Source organism: Ranitomeya imitator, chromosome 2 (genome assembly GCF_032444005.1).
Source record: "Ranitomeya imitator isolate aRanImi1 chromosome 2, aRanImi1.pri, whole genome shotgun sequence".
Classification (NCBI taxonomy): Eukaryota; Metazoa; Chordata; class Amphibia; order Anura; family Dendrobatidae; genus Ranitomeya; species Ranitomeya imitator.
The window spans coordinates 578310385-578330611 of record NC_091283.1 but is presented as its reverse complement, the minus strand read 5'-3'; the positions used below and the strand labels follow the sequence as shown (position 1 = coordinate 578330611).

At 45.0% G+C, this 20227-nt stretch overlaps 1 protein-coding gene and 1 long non-coding RNA gene across 3 annotated transcripts in view; one reads left to right on the top strand and one right to left on the bottom strand.

The window, feature by feature from the left end:
* Positions 1-20227, top strand: part of SLC12A5 (solute carrier family 12 member 5) — a 173514-nt gene that overhangs the window by 29588 nt on the left and 123699 nt on the right. The window lies entirely within an intron of this gene.
* LOC138665047 (uncharacterized) lies at positions 10869-11633 on the bottom strand. The gene is made up of 4 exons (XR_011318420.1): positions 11515-11633; positions 11371-11424; positions 11229-11284; positions 10869-11095 (listed from the first exon to the last, which is right to left on the bottom strand). It is a non-coding gene; the product is annotated as an uncharacterized lncRNA (long non-coding RNA).

Sequence of the window (20227 nt, the reverse complement as noted above, 5' to 3'; positions counted from 1 at the left end):
ATTCCTTGCCTGGCTCACACCTTAAACCTGGTGGTGCAGTGCTTCCTGAAAAGTTATCCGGGGTTATCCGACCTGCTCCTCAAAGTGCGTGGACTTTGCTCACATATCCGCCGTTCGCCCGTACACTCCAGCCGTATGCAGACCTATCAGCGTTCTTTGAACCTTCCCCAGCATCGCCTAATCATAGACGTTGCAACAAGGTGGAACTCAACAATGCACATGCTTCAGAGACTGTGCGAACAGAGGCGGGCTGTTATGTTTTTGTGGGAGGATACACATACACGGGCAGGCAGTAGGATGGCAGACATGCAGTTGTCAGGTGTGCAGTGGTCGAAGATTCAAGACATGTGTCAAGTCCTTCAGTGTTTTGAGGAATGCACACGGCTGGTTAGTGCAGACAACGCCATAATAAGCATGAGCATCCCCCTAATGCGTCTGCTGATGCAAAGTTTGACGCACATAAAGGATCAGGCGTCTGCAGCTGAGGAAGAGGAAAGCCTTGATGACAGTCAGCCATTGTCTGGCCAGGGCAGTGTACAGGACGAGTTAGCGGGCGAAGAGGAGGAGGAGGACGAGGAGGATGATGGGGATGATTATATTTTTAATGAGGAAGCTTTTCCGGGGCCACTGGAAATTGGTGGCGCGGCAAGGCCGGGTTCTGGTTTTTGGAGGGACACAAGTGACGTGGATTTGCCTGAAACTGCCCCTCAACCAAGCACAACCGCAGATTTGAGAACTGGAACTTTGGCCCACATGGCGGATTATGCCTTACGTATCCTCAAAAGGGACACACGCATAACTAAAATGATGAACGATGACGATTACTGGTTGGCCTGCCTCCTTGATCCTCGCTATAAAGGCAAATTGCAAAATATAATGCCACATGAGAACTTGGAACTAATATTAGCAACCAAACAATCAACTCTTGTTGACCGTTTGCTTCTGGCATTCCCTGCACACAGCGCCCGTGATCGTTCTCACACGAGCTGCAGGGGCCAGCAGACCAGAGGAGTTAGAGGGGCAGAAATCAGAAGTGGCGTTGGCCAGAGGGGTTTTCTGACCAGGTTGTGGAGTGATTTTGCTATGACCGCAGACAGGACAGGTACTGCAGCATCAATTCAAAGTGACAGGAGACAACATTTGTCCAGTATGGTTACAAACTATTTTTCATCCCTTATCGATGTTCTCCCTCAACCGTCATTCCCATTTGATTACTGGGCATCAAAATTAGACACCTGGCCAGAATTGTCAGAATATGCATTGCAGGAGCTTGCTTGCCCGGCAGCTAGTGTCCTATCAGAAAGAGTATTCAGTGCTGCAGGTTCAATACTAACAGAAAAAAGGACTCGTCTGGCTACCCAAAATGTAGATGATCTAACCTTCATTAAAATGAACCACAACTGGATTTCGAAATCTTTTGCCCCACCTTGCCCGGCTGACACCTAGCTTTCCTATGTAAAGGTCTTGCCTGTGGACTATTCTGAACGACTTTTCTAATCTCGTAATTTGCAGCACCTGATTGTCCAGCATCCGACATGTTAACACCTCCCTAAATGGCCAAAGTCCCCACACGGGGCCGTGGTATCGCCACTTGGCGCCAGCACCCGTGAGAGTACTGTTTGTCTGAAGAGGTGGGTGTGCCTGCTTTTGGTCGACGGCACTGCCACTAGGTCCCTCATAGTACAATAAAGTGTCTGGCGGTGGTGGTGCGCACCCAACGTCAGACACACCGTTGTAATATGAGGGGCCCTGGGCCTGTACCGCCGGCCACAAGACAGTCCCCCCCCCAGGTCAAACAGTGCTCTACGACTTGCAAAATTTTCTCTCACAGCTCCACCAATGTTTAGTCTATGCGCTGACATCCTTCAATGCCTGGCACTGTCAATACCATTGTATTGACATTTTTCTTATGTTACGCCTTCGAAGCCTGTCTGCGGTCACTCCTTCCACTAGGCCTCCACTGACCTGTCTACTGCTGCCCGTGTTCCCCTGGAACCAATTTTAAATTGCCTACAGCCAGCCCAATTTATTATGTTAGGGCTTCGAAGCCTGTCTGCGGTCCCTCCTTCCACTAGGCCTCCACTGACCTGTCTACTGCCGCCCGTGTTCCCCTGGAACCAATTTTAAATTGCCTACAGCCAGCCCAATTTATTATGTTAGGGCTTCGAAGCCTGTCTGCGGTCCCTCCTTCCACTAGGCCTCCACTGACCTGTCTACTGCTGCCCGTGTTCCCCTGGAACCAATTTTAAATTGCCTACAGCCAGCCCAATTTATTATGTTAGGGCTTCGAAGCCTGTCTGCGGTCCCTCCTTCCACTAGGCCTCCACTGACCTGTCTACTGCCGCCCGTGTTCCCCTGGAACCAATTTTAAATTGCCTACAGCCAGCCCAATTTATTATGTTAGGGCTTCGAAGCCTGTCTGCGGTCCCTCCTTCCACTAGGCCTCCACTGACCTGTCTACTGCTGCCCGTGTTCCCCTGGAACCAATTTTAAATTGCCTACAGCCAGCCCAATTTATTATGTTAGGGCTTCGAAGCCTGTCTGCGGTCCCTCCTTCCACTAGGCCTCCACTGACCTGTCTACTGCCGCCCGTGTTCCCCTGGAACCAATTTTAAATTGCCTACAGCCCAATTTTTGTTATGTTAGGCCTTCGAAGCCTGTCTGCGGCCCGTTCTTTCCACTACTACTACACTGACCTGGCTACTGCCGCCCGTGTTCCCCTGGAACCAATTTTAAATTGCCTACAGCCAGCCCAATTTATTATGTTAGGGCTTCGAAGCCTGTCTGCGGTCCCTCCTTCCACTAGGCCTCCACTGACCTGTCTACTGCCGCCCGTGTTCCCCTGGAACCAATTTTAAATTGCCTACAGCCAGCCCAATTTATTATGTTAGGGCTTCGAAGCCTGTCTGCGGTCCCTCCTTCCACTAGGCCTCCACTGACCTGTCTACTGCCGCCCGTGTTCCCCTGGAACCAATTTTAAATTGCCTACAGCCAGCCCAATTTATTATGTTAGGGCTTCGAAGCCTGTCTGCGGTCCCTCCTTCCACTAGGCCTCCACTGACCTGTCTACTGCTGCCCGTGTTCCCCTGGAACCAATTTTAAATTGCCTACAGCCAGCCCAATTTATTATGTTAGGGCTTCGAAGCCTGTCTGCGGTCCCTCCTTCCACTAGGCCTCCACTGACCTGTCTACTGCCGCCCGTGTTCCCCTGGAACCAATTTTAAATTGCCTACAGCCCAATTTTTGTTATGTTAAGCCTTCGAAGCCTGTCTGCGGCCCGTTCTTTCCACTACTACTACACTGACCTGGCTACTGCCGCCCGTGTTCCCCTGGAACCAATTTTAAATTGCCTACAGCCAGCCCAATTTATTATGTTAGGGCTTCGAAGCCTGTCTGCGGTCCCTCCTTCCACTAGGCCTCCACTGACCTGTCTACTGCCGCCCGTGTTCCCCTGGAACCAATTTTAAATTGCCTACAGCCAGCCCAATTTATTATGTTAGGGCTTCGAAGCCTGTCTGCGGTCCCTCCTTCCACTAGGCCTCCACTGACCTGTCTACTGCTGCCCGTGTTCCCCTGGAACCAATTTTAAATTGCCTACAGCCAGCCCAATTTATTATGTTAGGGCTTCGAAGCCTGTCTGCGGTCCCTCCTTCCACTAGGCCTCCACTGACCTGTCTACTGCCGCCCGTGTTCCCCTGGAACCAATTTTAAATTGCCTACAGCCCAATTTTTGTTATGTTAGGCCTTCGAAGCCTGTCTGCGGCCCGTTCTTTCCACTACTACTACACTGACCTGGCTACTGCCGCCCGTGTTCCCCTGGAACCAATTTTAAATTGCCTACAGCCAGCCCAATTTATTATGTTAGGGCTTCGAAGCCTGTCTGCGGTCCCTCCTTCCACTAGGCCTCCACTGACCTGTCTACTGCCGCCCGTGTTCCCCTGGAACCAATTTTAAATTGCCTACAGCCAGCCCAATTTATTATGTTAGGGCTTCGAAGCCTGTCTGCGGTCCCTCCTTCCACTAGGCCTCCACTGACCTGTCTACTGCTGCCCGTGTTCCCCTGGAACCAATTTTAAATTGCCTACAGCCAGCCCAATTTATTATGTTAGGGCTTCGAAGCCTGTCTGCGGTCCCTCCTTCCACTAGGCCTCCACTGACCTGTCTACTGCCGCCCGTGTTCCCCTGGAACCAATTTTAAATTGCCTACAGCCCAATTTTTGTTATGTTAGGCCTTCGAAGCCTGTCTGCGGCCCGTTCTTTCCACTACTACTACTACACTGACCTGGCTACTGCCGCCCGTGTTCCCCTGGAACCAATTTTAAATTGCCTACAGCCAGCCCAATTTATTATGTTAGGGCTTCGAAGCCTGTCTGCGGTCCCTCCTTCCACTAGGCCTCCACTGACCTGTCTACTGCCGCCCGTGTTCCCCTGGAACCAATTTTAAATTGCCTACAGCCAACCCAATTTATTATGTTAGGGCTTCGAAGCCTGTCTGCGGTCCCTCCTTCCACTAGGCCTCCACTGACCTGTCTACTGCTGCCCGTGTACCCCTTGAACCAACATCAGAAAATATAAAAATAAGTATTTTGCTTATAAAAAAGAAAATACTGGAGAGATATCAAATGCAGACATTTTAACATTAAAAACAAACACATACAACAAAAATCTGGTACAGTACTAAAAATGGCCACCAGCTACAATAACTTTCTCCTGCAAGTAGTTAACTGAAAGTTTTTTTCAATTTAAAACACAGATATGGCATCCACCGAGTGTTGTCCTGTCGCATCTTCTTTATATTATTGCCAAGAAGATGCAAAACAATGAAAATAATAAAATCATTATTTACCAAAAAAATAGAGTAAGTCAAAACCACATTGCAAATAAACATTCATTACAAATAAAGAAGCAGGGCGCGTCCGAGGGTGAGTATATACCTAATAAGAATATAATCACCCTCGGACGCGCCCTGCTTCTTTCCGACAGCCTTCCTTCCTAAGAATCAGCCCTTCCGTGGTGTAGAGAGAGGGTTTGTTACACTCCAAGGTGTTCCCCAGGTTGCCTTTCCTGAGCTTCGATCTTCATGCTCTCGTTTAGTAGTTGTCGGAAAGTAGGCTGCATTAGGCCTACAAATTGGGTATGGGGTGGAGAGAGATGGTGTGTTACACTCCAAGGTGTTCCCCAGGTTTCCTTGCCATTGCTTCGGTCTTCCGACTCTCGTTTAGTAGTTGTAGAAAACTACACTGCATTAGGCCTACAAAATGGGTATCGGGTGGAGAGAGATGGTGTGTTACACTCCAAGGTGTTCCCCAGGTTTCCTTGCCATTGCTTCGGTCTTCCGACTCTCGTTTAGTAGTTGTAGAAAACTACACTGCATTAGGCCTACAAAATGGGTATGGGGTGTAGAGAGATGGTGTGTTCCACTCCAAGGTGTTCCCCAGGTTTCCTCGCCAATGCTTCGATCTTCATGCTCTCGTTTAGTAGTTGTTGGAAACTACGCTGAATTAGGCCTACAAATTGGGTATGGGGTGTAGAGAGATGGTGTGTTCCACTCCAAGGTGTTCTCCAGGTTGCCTTTCCTGAGCTTCGATCTTCCAGCTCTCGTTTAGTAGTTGTTGGAAACTACACTGCATTAGGCCTACAAATTGGGTATGGGGTGTAGAGAGATGGTGTGTTCCACTCCAAGGTGTTCTCCAGGTTGCCTTTCCTGAGCTTCGATCTTCCGGCTCTCGTTTAGTAGTTCTTGGAAACTACACTGCATTAGGCCTACAAATTGGGTATGGGGTGTAGAGAGATGGTGTGTTCCACTCCAAGGTGTTCCCCAGGTTTCCTCGCCAATGCTTCGATCTTCATGCTCTCGTTTAGTAGTTGTTGGAAACTACGCTGCATTAGGCCTACAAATTGGGTATGGGGTGTAGAGAGATGGTGTGTTCCACTCCAAGGTGTTCTCCAGGTTGCCTTTCCTGAGCTTCGATCTTCCGGCTCTCGTTTAGTAGTTGTTGGAAACTACACTGCATTAGGCCTACAAATTGGGTATGGGGTGTAGAGAGATGGTGTGTTCCACTCCAAGGTGTTCTCCAGGTTGCCTTTCCTGAGCTTCGATCTTCCGGCTCTCGTTTAGTAGTTGTTGGAAACTACACTGCATTAGGCCTACAAATTGGGTATGGGGTGTAGAGAGAGGGTGTGTTCCACTCCAAGGTGTTCTCCAGGTTGCCTTTCCTGAGCTTCGATCTTCCGGCTCTCGTTTAGTAGTTCTTGGAAACTACACTGCATTAGGCCTACAAATTGGGTATGGGGTGTAGAGAGATGGTGTGTTCCACTCCTAGGTGTTCTCCAGGTTGCCTTTCCTGAGCTTCGATCTTCCGGCTCTCGTTTAGTAGTTCTTGGAAACTACACTGCATTAGGCCTACAAATTGGGTATGGGGTGTAGAGAGATGGTGTGTTCCACTCCAAGGTGTTCCCCAGGTTTCCTCGCCAATGCTTCGATCTTCATGCTCTCGTTTAGTAGTTGTTGGAAACTACGCTGCATTAGGCCTACAAATTGGGTATGGGGTGTAGAGAGATGGTGTGTTCCACTCCAAGGTGTTCTCCAGGTTGCCTTTCCTGAGCTTCGATCTTCCGGCTCTCGTTTAGTAGTTCTTGGAAACTACACTGCATTAGGCCTACAAATTGGGTATGGGGTGTAGAGAGATGGTGTGTTCCACTCCAAGGTGTTCCCCAGGTTTCCTCGCCAATGCTTCGATCTTCATGCTCTCGTTTAGTAGTTGTTGGAAACTACGCTGCATTAGGCCTACAAATTGGGTATGGGGTGTAGAGAGATGGTGTGTTCCACTCCAAGGTGTTCTCCAGGTTGCCTTTCCTGAGCTTCGATCTTCCGGCTCTCGTTTAGTAGTTCTTGGAAACTACATTGCATTAGGCCTACAAATTGGGTATGGGGTGTAGAGAGATGGTGTGTTCCACTCCAAGGTGTTCCCCAGGTTTCCTCGCCAATGCTTCGATCTTCATGCTCTCGTTTAGTAGTTGTTGGAAACTACGCTGCATTAGGCCTACAAATTGGGTATGGGATGTAGAGAGATGGTGTGTTCCACTCCAAGGTGTTCTCCAGGTTGCCTTTCCTGAGCTTCGATCTTCCGGCTCTCGTTTAGTAGTTCTTGGAAACTACACTGCATTAGGCCTACAAATTGGGTATGGGGTGTAGAGAGATGGTGTGTTCCACTCCAAGGTGTTCCCCAGGTTTCCTCGCCAATGCTTCGATCTTCATGCTCTCGTTTAGTAGTTGTTGGAAACTACGCTGCATTAGGCCTACAAATTGGGTATGGGGTGTAGAGAGATGGTGTGTTCCACTCCAAGGTGTTCTCCAGGTTGCCTTTCCTGAGCTTCGATCTTCCGGCTCTCGTTTAGTAGTTCTTGGAAACTACACTGCATTAGGCCTACAAATTGGGTATGGGGTGTAGAGAGATGGTGTGTTCCACTCCAAGGTGTTCCCCAGGTTTCCTCGCCAATGCTTCGATCTTCATGCTCTCGTTTAGTAGTTGTTGGAAACTACGCTGCATTAGGCCTACAAATTGGGTATGGGGTGTAGAGAGATGGTGTGTTCCACTCCAAGGTGTTCTCCAGGTTGCCTTTCCTGAGCTTCGATCTTCCGGCTCTCGTTTAGTAGTTCTTGGAAACTACACTGCATTAGGCCTACAAATTGGGTATGGGGTGTAGAGAGATGGTGTGTTACACTACAAGGTGTTGTCCAGGTTGCCTTTCCTGAGCTTCTATCTTCAGGCTCTCATTAAATTATGGTTAAATGGAACAACTGCATTTGGCGTACTAGTTGGGTTGGGGCCTACTATCGGTGTCTGCCACTCCTTGCTGTTCTCCTGGTTTCCTGTCCTGAAATTCCATTTTCAGGCTCTCGTTAAGTAGTTGTTAATGTTAGACTGCATTTGGCCTACTAGTTGGGTTGGGGCCTACTATCGGTGTCTGCCACTCCTTGCTGTTCTCCTCCACTGAACAAAGCTGTGCCGCCTGTTTACTACGGTTGCCAATTTTGAACTGCATTTCGACTACTTACTGATTTGGGCCTACTCTCTGTGTCAGCCTCTCATTCCAGTTGTCCTCCACTGCAATGCCCCCTGGTTATTCCTGTGTTACCAATTTTGAACTGCATTTAGCCAACTTTATTCTTTGGGCCTATATCTGTGTTTCCTCCTCATCCTGCCCATTGCCCAGCCAGTGATAGATGAGTCTGCTGGTACATTGACCCATAACGCAACATTCCCCGTGCACGCTACACAACAACATTGTGACCCTGCTGAAAGTCAGGTTGCTCTTCCCGCATACCATACCACCTTACACGGGGACAAAGACGAAGGTGCAGATGAAAGTGCAGGTTCCTTCATCAGGTGGGGGGAGGAATACTAGTTGGCGACGTCACTGGCACAGGGCCTGTCATAGTACGCAAAAGTGTTGCTGCCGGTGGGAGGCGCCCCCGCCGTGCAAACACACCGCTGTACTTTGAGGGGCCCTGTGCCAGTGCCAATGCCAACGAGTGGGCCCCCCCTGCTTGCTCAGGTTCACAGCACTTGCAAAGTTGAAATACTTACCTCTCCCTGCTCCACTGCCGTGACGTGGTCCAGATTTCCTGGGCCCACTAATTACTTGAACCAGCCCTACCCACCACAACTTTAGCCAAATGACCCCCAATTTCAAATGTCTTCCAATTATTATAAGGTAAATTACGCTTGACAAGCTTCATTAAGAAGAATGGATGGTTTTGACATTAAAATGGGCACTCTAGGTGTTTTCCTGGCCCCCACTCACTGCCGACTATGCTGCCCCATTGACTTGCATTGGGTTTCGTGTTTCGGTCGATCCCGACTTTACGTCATAATCGGCCGATTTCACTCGACCCGACTTTTGAGATAGTCGGGTTTCGCGAAACCCGGCTCGACTCTAAAAAGGTCAAGGTCGCTCAACTCTAGTAACCAGGGTAAACATCGGGTTACTAAGCGCGGCCCTGCGCTTAGTAACCCGATGTTTACCCTGGTTACCAGTGAAGACATCGCTGAATTGGCATCACGCACGCTGATTCAGCGATGTCTGCAGGAGATCCAGCGACGAAATAAAGTTCTGGCCTTTCTGCTCCGACCAACAATGTTGCAGCAGGATCCAGATCGCTGCTGCGTGTCAAACACAACAATATCGCTATCCAGGATGCTGCAACGTCACGGATTGCTAGCGATATCATTGTTAAGTTGTTCAGTGTGAAGGTACCTTAAGTTAGAAGATCTATCTCAGAACTACATAGTAGCTGAGAGGGAAGAGACATGATTATAGCTTATACCATAGTCAAACCCCAAACCAGGACTCATTTGGATTATTTAGCCAGTGCAGTTCCACCCATTCACATCTTGAGATTGTTCAGAATGTTGTTGCTATGCCATTTTTGCTTTTTTTTTGCTTTTAAAAAAGGTATTGTGAAAATTGTTGACGGAAGCTTCATCATCCATTCCTAAAGAAGCCTACCATAGGAATGTTTTAAGATGAATCTAACTCAGAGAACAGATAGTCCTAATGAGGCATTTTGTAGCAGTTAATATATGGAGTATTGTGGAGGAAACCATTATAATATGTGGCATTTGTACTACATTGGGTACTACAGTGGGTACAGAAAGTATTCAGTGCCCTTTAAATTTTTTACTCTTTGTTTCATTGCAGCCATTTGGTAAATTCAAAAAAAGTTTATTTTTTTCGCATTAATGTAAACTCTGCACCCCATCTTGACTGAAAAAAAGCAGAAATGTAGAAAATTTTGAAAATTTATTAAAAAAGAAAAACCCGAAATATCACATGGTCATAAGTATTCAGACCCTTTGCTCAGTATTGAGTAGAAGCACCCTTGTGAGTTAGTACAGCCATGAGTCTTCTTGGGAATGATGCAACAAGTTTTTCACACCTGGATTTGGGGATCCTCTGCCATTCTTCCTTGCAGATCCTCTCCAGTTCCGTCAGGTTGGATGGTGAACGTTGGTGGACAGCCATTTTCAGGTTTCTCCAGAGATGCTCAATTGGGTTTAGGTCAGGCTCTGGCTGGGCCAATCAAGAATGATCACAGAGTTGTTTTGAAGTTGCTCCTTTGTTATTTTAGCTGTGTGCTTAGGATCATTGTCTTGTTGTAAGGTGAACCTTCGGCCAAGTCTGAGGTCCAGAGCACTCTGGAAGAGGTTTTCATCCAGGATATCTCTGTACTTGGCCACATTCATGTTTTCTTCAATGGCAACCAGTCATCTTGTCCCTGCAGCTGAAAAACACCCCCATCGCATGATGCTGCCACCACAATGGTTCACTGTTGGGAGTGTATTGGGCGGGTGATGAGCAGTGCCTGGTTTTCTCCACACATATGGCTTAGAATTATCACCAAAAAGGTCTATCTTGGTCTCATCAAACCAGAGAATCTTATTTCTCATAGTCTGGGAGTCCTTCATGTGTTTTTAGCAAGCTCTATGCAAGCTTTCAAATGTCTTGCACTGAGGAGAGGCTTCCATCAGACCACTCTGCCATAAAGGCTCGAGGAGGGCTGCAGTGGTAGTTGACTTTGTGGAACTTTCTCCCATCTCCCTACTGCATCTCTGGAGCTCAGCCACAGTGATCTTTGGGTTCTTCTTTACCTCTCTCAGGATTAAGGATTATGGAGGCCGCTGTGCTCTTAGGAAACTTGAATACTGCAGAAATTCTATTGTAACCTTGGTCAGATTTGTGCCTTGCCACAATTTTGTCTCTGAGCTCCTTGGCCAGTTCCTTTGACCTCATGATTCTCATTTGGACTGACATGCACTGTGGCCAAATATAAATTTCACCGCACTCTCAAAGGGAATATAATGCCAAATTTTTAACAAATTTATTAAATGTGTTCAGGGAGCATAACAGAATATTTCAAAAAAGCGATAAGAGACGTTTCGGCTCCACCAGAGCCTTCATCATACTCGCTGTAGACGATAAAGAAAATAAAGAAAATAACCAAAATAAGAAAGAAACAAAATGTAACACAAAACAATCAATGCATGGTAGATCCTTATATCCATAAGAGTCCCCAGAGGTCCAGGTCATCCTAATTGGAAATAGATCAATGAGCATATGTACAACTATTTACAAATATATACAAATATATGCACACATCGAGGGACTCCCTATACAGTACATTAGGGACTGGTATAATTAAAATAATAACAACATATTGTTACCTTGTTTGGAGAGTTTAGTGCGTATAGGGAGAATAGGGATAGGGATCCCAGTGATGCTGCAGAGAATAGGAGAAGTACATTAGTACGTATGTACTGAAGAGAGGAGCCAGGGAAGAGAGGAGGTTAAGTAGGGGGTAGATACCTATATTTACGTAATGCCCAGGCGTATCTGCGCAATGTAGGGACAACTTTGGATCTGTAATGGCAGACATGTTCAATGTAAGTGAATATATAAAAAGAAGAAAGTGCTGGGTTGGTGGAAGTATAAAGTCGCCATGGTATTTACCTTAATGGAGGAAGGAGGTAGCGGCGCTCCCGTGCCTAGCTGCAGTGTTAGCTGTCAGTATGGCTGTTGTACAGCATTTTTAAAGCACTGCAGAGCGCGAAACCGGAAGTGGCTGGTCCGAAACCGGGAGTGGCTGGTCCGAAACCGGAAGTGACGTTTCTCTGAGTGTGGGGACTGACTGAGCATGTGCTGGCTGTAGCCATGGAGATAGGAACGCCATACAGGAGCTAGGGGAGGCCGTAGAGGCAACGGTGTGGAGTGAAAGGCATAGGAATGGACTGAACATAGAGCGGAAGTCCCGCCCTGTTAAACTGTGTGTATATGTATATTGGCTATGGCAGAGCAAGCAGGAAATGTTAGTGAGGGCTGTAAGGAGGGCTGTATGGTATACAGTGGGTGATAGAGTGCTGTAGACTGGGCAGAGATTATGAGGATAATCAAAAATAGAGATAGGGAAAAAAATAATATACACATATTGTAGTGGTCGATCTTACAGAGGAAAAAAAAAAAATAAAAAAAAAAAATAAAAATTAAAATTAAATAAATAAATAAATAAAATTGAAAATAATGAACTACAAAGAAAAATACGGACTTAAAAGTTGAACAAAATAAAAATAATGAAAAAATAATGAAAAATAATGAAAAAATAATGGAAAGTAATGGAAATGGAATAAAGAGAAAATAATGGAAATGAAATAAAGAGATAAACTGAAATGAGCTGAAAAAATGAACTGAAAAAAATGAACTGAAAAAATGAACTGAAAAAATAATGAGCTGAAAAAATGAACTGAAAAAAATGAACTGAAAAAATGAACTGAAAAAATAATGAACTGAAAAAATGAATAAAATGAACTGAAAACAATGAAAAAAAAAAAAAAAATACATATATACATATATATAACCCAAAGGTCATGGAACAAGAGTAAAAAGAGTACAAACTCACCTAGGATCGTGGTATGCTAGCGAGTCTGGAAAAAATGGAAAAAATATTAGTAAAGATGTTCATAGGAGCCAGTCCACTTCTCTATTAAGGCCCTTTGGTGTCATTGTATCCAACTTGTGGATCCAATATGTTTCCCGTGATTTGAGTAGCCTAATGTGGTCCCCACCTCTTCTGGGGCGAGGAACATGTTCGATGATTTGAAATTTTAACTGGGCCACTGTGTGTCTGGATTTGATGAAGTGGTCTGGCAGGGGTAGCCAGGTCTTGCCACACCTAATTGTCGATTTGTGGCTAGCGATTCGATCTTTAATCCGTTGTGTGGTTTCCCCCACATATAGGAGGCCACAAGGACACTTCACTAGGTATACCACAAAGTTTGAATTGCAAGTAAAAAAACCTTTGATTGGGTAGGACCGTCCAGTCCTCGGGTGGGTGATGTTTTCTGACCTAATCACATTCGAACAGGCAGCGCAACTGAGGCAGGGGAATGTACCGTTACGGCGGGAAGACAGAAGTTTTTGTGTGGTATTGGGGCGTGTACTCCCTATATCGGCTCTCACTAATTTGTCTTTGATATTGGGTGGTCTTTTTGTACACATTAGTACTGGTTCCCCAAAGGTCTTGATGTCAGGATAGGCCTTGGACAGGAGCGGCCAGTGTTTTCTGATGATGGAATGTACTTTGGGTATGAGCGGGTGATAGGTATGTACGAACGGAACTCTCTCAACTGTGTGTCTTGGTGGAGAGGGAGACTGTGGTGTTAAGGCATGTGTTTTCTCTTCCTGTAGCAACCGATTGGGGTAGTGTCTTTGTTGGAACTTCTGAGCCACTGTGCTTAATCTGTCCTTGCGGATTATTGGATCAGAGACAATACGTGACACCCTGTTAAACTGCGAACGCGGTAGACTGTTTTTCATAGATCTTGGGTGGCAGCTGGTATAGTGGAGTAGGCTGTTGCAGTCCGTTGGTTTGCAATATAGGTCTGTAGTGAGATGTCCCTGAAAATCCAGAAGAACTCTAGTGTCTAAGAATGGTACAGATTTTTTGTCATGGTGGATGGTAAATTGGAGCTCAGGGAGGATGGAATTGAGTTGGGAATGAAAAGACATCAGTAGTTCAGTTGTGCCTGTCCAAATGAAAAATATATCATCAATGTACCGGTGATAGCTTAGAATATGTTGCCGAAATAGGTCATTGGTGTACATATGCGTGATTTCGAAGAAATTCATGAAGGCATTGGCATACGCGGGCGCAACGTTCGAGCCCATTGCTGTGCCGCATCTCTGGACATAGAATGTGTCCCCCAAAAGAAAGTAGTTCTCGTAAAGTACTATGTGTAGAAGGTCAAGACAGAACTGGATGGCGTTACTGGACATGTTAGATAGTTGCAATAGGTACTTAGTGGCTTCCATGCCCTTACTGTGTTGGATTGAAGTGTAGAGGCTGTTGACGTCTAGTGTAACTAGGGTACTGCCAGGGGGTACTGTGTCTAGTTGTCTAATGGTACTAAGAAAATGTCCGGTGTCCAAAAGGAAGGATTGAGTATTTTTGATGAGTGGCGTCAGGATTTTCTCAAGGAAAGTGGAGAGGGGAGATAATATGGAATCAGTTGAAGCTACAATAGGCCTGCCGGGGGGGTTGTGGAGAGATTTATGAATTTTGGGTAGCACATAAAAAACCGGTGTGATGGGATGGGGATTAATGAGATATGTTGCGGTTTTTTTATCAATGGTATGTTGTTCAAGATATGAGTTTATCAGGCTATGGATTTTAGTGTTAATGGTAGTTACTGGATCTTTTTGTAAAGTGCCATATGTATTGGTGTCAGATAGTTGGCGGGTTATTTCGTCCATGTATTGTGTCCGATTCATTACTACAATGGCTCCCCCCTTGTCGGCTGGCTTTATGATGATGCTATTGTTGGTCTGTAGAGATGTGAGGGCTTGTCTCTCAGTAGATGAAAGATTAGAGCGTGAGGGAAAGAATCCTAGCTGTTGTTGGTGTGAAAGAGAATTGATCTCACGATCAATCAAGGAAATAAAAGTTTCAGAGGCATGGTAAGTGCGTGGAGGACAGAAATTGCTCCGATTTCGGAGACCTAGATAGGAAATAGACAATTCTGGTGTGGGGCTGACTGCCTCAGAAGGCGGTGGTTCCCAAGTATTGGTAGGATTAGTCCCAAAATGAGTTTTTAGTCTAATAGTCCTGTAGAATCTTTCCACATCCTGCTTGAGCTGGAATGTATCCCATGTTGGTGTGGGACAAAACGAAAGTCCTTTTTGTAGAACTGAAAATTCCGCAGGGGAGAGGAGATGGTCAGAGATATTGATAATTAAGTTAGGAACCTCACCTGTGACCGTGTAGTCATCCTTTCGCTTTGATCTCCTTGTGCGTCTCCGTGGCGGTATCCTCCCCTGCGGCCCTTGGCCCAAAAATGTTGGCGACCCGACGTAGTGGAGGAGTCGCTCCCTGAGCTGAAGGATCCATTGTTTCGTGGAAATCTTGGCCGACGCCAAGGATTTCTGTTGGTAGAGGAGTCGGTCCATTTGTAGACCCGGTTGTTGGAGTAGTCCTCCGAATCACGTTGAAACTTCTGTCGTTTGCGTTCTTGTAAATTCTTCCGATGTTCCGCTAGGGCCTTTTCCGTCTTCTCCTTGAGAGTGGTCCACTCGGCAGAAGATAAGGTAGCTGTAAGTTGTGTTTCTATTGTTTGGATGTTCTGACATGCACTGTGAGCAGTAGAACCATCTCAAGGAGCATGTGACTTAAATATGAGTGTCTGAGCAAAGGGTCTGAATACTTATGACCATGTGATATTTTGGTTTTTCTTTTTAATAAATTTGCAAAAATGTCTACATTTCTGATGTGGTGCAGAGTGTACATTAATGAGAAAAAATGAACTTTTTTGAATTTACCAAATGGCTGCAATGAAACAAAGAGTGGAAAATTTAAAGGGGTCTGAATACTTTCCGCACCCACTGTATATGCAGATGTGCACATATGGAACGTAGTGTACTAGAAAAGATGTATCTCAGATTTGAAAAGGAAAATGGCAATTAGAAATTAAGCTCCCATTATATTTTCTAAAAGAGATTTTGCAGCAGCTGAGGCCTATTTTTATTAAGATGAATGTTTTCTCCTCTACATATTATTTAGAATTAGAATGGCATTTACAGCCTTACATTTATATGTTCATGGAACTTCAAGGTGACTGTTGTTATTCTTATAATTTACAGCATAAATTCCTATAGAAATGATTGCCTTCTACAGTTGTGCTCAAAAGTTTACATACCCTGGCAGAATTTTTGCTTTATTGGCCTTTTTTCAGAGAATATGAGGATAACACCAAAACTTATTCTTCGCTCATGGTTAGTGGTTGAGTGAAGCCATTTATTGTCAAACTACTGTGGTTTCTCTTTTTAAATCATAATGACAACACAAAACATCCAAATGACCCTGATCAAAAGTTCACATACCCAATTTCTTAATACCGTGTATTGCCATCTCTAACATCAATGACAGCTTGAAGTCTTTTGTGGTATTTGTGAATGAGGTTCTTTATTTTCTCAAATGGTAACGCTGCCCAGACTCCAGTTCCTGTAAATTTCTGGGCTGGCTAGCATGAACTGCGCGCTTGAGATCTCCTCAGAGTGGCTCAATGATATCGAGGTCAGGAGACTGAGATGGCTACTCCAGAACCTTCACTTTGTTCTGCTGTAGCCAATGACAGGTCGACTTGGCCTTGTGTTTTGGATTGTTGTCATGTTGGAACGTCCAAGTACTTCCCATGCGCAGCTTCCGGGCTGATGAGCGCAAATGTGCCACCAGTATTTGCTGATAACGTGCTGCATTCATCTTTCCTTTAACTTTGACCAAGTTTCCTGTGCCTTTGTAACTCACACATCTCCAAATCATCAGCGATCCACCTCCGTGCTTTACAGTAGGAATAGTGTTCCTTTCATCATAGGCCTTGTTGGCCTCTTTCCAAATGTAATGCTCATGGTTGTGGCCAAAAAGTTCAATTTTGGTCTCATCACTACAAATTACCTTGTTCCAGAAGTTTTGAGGCTTGTTTTTTTTGCTCTTTTGCGTTTTGTAGGTGAAATACTTTGTGGCATTTGCGCTGTAATGGCTTTTGGTGACTCGACCATGCAGCCCATTTTTCGTCAAGTGCCTCCTTATTGTGCATCTTGAAACAGTCACACCGCTAGTTTTCAGAGAGTCCTGTATTTCAGCTGATGTTTTTTGTGGGTTTTTCCTTGCATCCCGAACAATTTTCCTGGCAGTTGTGGACGACATTTTTGTTTGTCTACCTGACCATGGTTTTTTTTTTTTTTTTTTAATCAGATAGATTTTTATTAACAAAATCCAAACAAAGAAACAGAGTCCAGACATTACAATGTCCAACAAGGTCACATATTTTCAATTACAGCGCATCCCCCCTCCCTTTCCTTATAGAAACATAAGCAACAAATACTCAAAAGTGCATCCTCCTTTCGGGATCATCGTCCCTCCACCTACGGTGTCTTCAATGCATTGAACGTTTTCCCCTTTTTCTTTTGGCATAAATACCTTTTTCCATATTTACAATAAAGTCTGATTGTCTAAAAAATTCTTGTATCGTCGGCGGTTCTTCATTTATCCAATGCCTAGCTATTAATTTACGTGCAATGTATAGCAACCTATCTATCGCCAATTTGAACTGATTTTGAATCTGAATCTCCTCCACATAACCTAAAATACAAACCTCAGGATCCCTCTCAATTCTACAGTCATACACTCCCTCTCTAGTTTTAATAACTGCTGTCCAGTATGAGTCCAGTCTGGAGCACTGCCACAACATATGTAAGATCCCAGCCCCATCAGCCTGAAAACGGGGGCATTCAGAAGTCCTGCCCTATATAGTCTTTCAGGGGTCCTGTACACTCTATGGAACACATATATTTATATACAAGGCTCACTCAGTGACAATTGGGGTATGTATTCCGTAATCGCCTCCCACTTATCCTCTTCTATTGGTCCCAATTCGTCTTCCCACATCTCTTTAGCTATAATCGGGAAATGTATTGAAAAGGTGTGCATTAAGTCCTTATAAATACCTGATATAACTCCTTTTGTTCCCCCATCACTACATACTTAGTCCACCAATATGTCTTTTTGGACCCTCATAGAAACCGTCTTACTCTGCGCTATGTAAGCGTGACAGAGCTGTCTTTACTGGAATCTACAGGTCTCAGATAACTCATATTCCTCCTGTAGTTTCTCAAAAGTCACTAGTCTCTGTGAGTCCTGTAATTGGGCCATGTATTGAATTCCTTCCTTCGTCCAGTTTTTAAATTCCCCCATTTTTGCAAATTCCGGCAGTTTTTCATTTTGCCATGTAGGGGAATAATTAGTCAGGGCTTCCACTCCCCAAATCATTTTAGTCTCCTCCCACACCTTGTGTGCCAGGGCCATAGTGGGGCATGACAGTCCCAGTTTTCTAAAACTACCTGCCTCCAGTCCTTGAACCAATGAGTCTCTCCCCAGTACCCGAGTCAATATCTGCCACACCGAACCAGTGCCTTCTGTCTCTCTCCATCCCCTCAGCTTTTGGCCCTGAGCTGCTAGATAATAAATCCACAAACTCGGGAGTGCCAGCACCCCCTCATCTTTGGGTCTCTGGAATATTTCCAGTCAAATCCACAGTTATTTTTTCCCCCACACAAGATCCCTAAATATAGAATTGATTGTACGGAACCACCGTTTAGGTAACCATATGGGGACAACACCTGGGGCAACAGCACCATTTTAATCAGATTTGTCCTTCATACTACTGATATATGTAATCTACACCATGCTCCCACCATGCTCCCACTTTGCTACTGAACTTGCCCAGTAGCGGGATCAGATTCAAGTCTATATAGCTCGAGAGCAGGAGTGATACCTGAATGCACAGGTACTTGAACTGCCGCACAACCGCAAACCTATGTTTTGACTCTCCACTGATGGGTTCACTATCAATTCCCTTTCAGCCTTTTCTAAAGATCTAGGTTTAGACTTACATGTAGAAATTTCTCGAAACAGGAGACCCCTCAAATATGCCTTCATGGCATCCAACACCACTCACCTGTCAGCACTACCTTCATTGATCTGCTAAAATATTTGCCTAACCCCCTTTATTGCTTCCATATTAATATGTTCCAACCATAGTGGGTGGAGCCTCCACCCACTCCCCTGTCTAGACCACCCCCGGTCTTTTTAATAAGCAGCTCCAGAGGTTTATGGTTCGAGATCACTCTTGGAAGATATTCCACTCCACAAATCAATTGTGTCAACAATTCATTACCTAGCGCCAAATCAAATCGGGAGAGAGATCCATGATTAGTAGAGTAGCAGGAGTAACACACCACATCCTCATTCCTTACCCTTCACAGGTCTACCATTCCAAGCTCTTTCACATAGTTTCCAAATTATGCCAATTTCCGCCCACCCTTTCCTATTCCCTGTCTATGCCTATCCCATCCCTCATCCATCACATTATTAAAATCGCCAATAATTAATAACGGTAGTCCCGCACCCCTTTGGTACAACTATCACCTCCTGGATCTTCTTCCCTGAGTAGGGAGGTGGTATGTATATGGCAACCATACATAACAATTGTTCATAAATTTTACAGATTAAAAAACGTATTGGGCTTCACAGTCGACATGACTTTCAATTTCCTCAAAGGGAACGCTCCCACCAACAACGAGACCTCCCTGGCATATGAGGAGTATGTGGAGTGATATGCCCTCCCGATCCATCTTCTCTTCAACACCTCAAAATTCTCCTTAATCAAATGTGTCTCTTGAAGGCATATCACATCCTGTCCCTGCTTCCTAATTTAGTCAATAATCGCCACTCTTCATGTTTCATCAGACAATCCCCTCACATTCCAATTAAGAATTTTAATCTTATCACCCACCATATTTCCCAATAAATATACCTTCCCAATCCCGTAGAGGACAATACTTCTCCCAAGAACCAACCCATAGCCTGAAGGGCCTCCCCCCTTCCTCCCCTCTGATTACAAGCAAACAGGTCACAGGTGAGGATGTTACCTTTAGTAGCCATTCAAACCCATTTGTGTCAACTTCTGTGCATGTTATGAGGCCAAAATCACCAGGGTATGTGAACTTTTGATCAGGGTCATTTAAATGTTTTGGGCTGTCATTATGATTTAAAAAGAGAAATCACAGTAGTTTGACAATAAATGGCTTCACCCAACCACTAACCATGAGTGGAGAAATAGTTTTGGTGTTATCATTCATATTCTCTGAAAAAAGGCCAAGAAAGCAAAAATTCTGCCGGGTTATGTAAATTTTTGAGCACAACTGTATATGATAATGATATATTATTGGATTTCAATCAAGTAAACTGTAGTCTGTAGTAAGTAATAAATACTGAATAAAATACTGACCAATGTATTATTGTTTATATACCTAAGCCGATATTAGTGTATATATTATTATCATTATTATTATACATTTTTATAGCGCCATTTATTCCATGGCGCTTTACATGTGAATACGGGGCAAATATAGACAAATACATTAAACATAAGCAGATAACAAGGCACACGAGTACATAAGGAGGGAGGACCCTGCCCGCGAGGGCTCACAGTCTGCAGGGGGTGGGTGAGGATACACTTGGAGAGGGAAGAGCTGGCTGTGCGGCTGTTCAGTAGGTTGAGGATCACTGCAGGCTGTAGGCTTGTCGGAAGAGATGAGTCTTCAGGTTCTTTTTGAA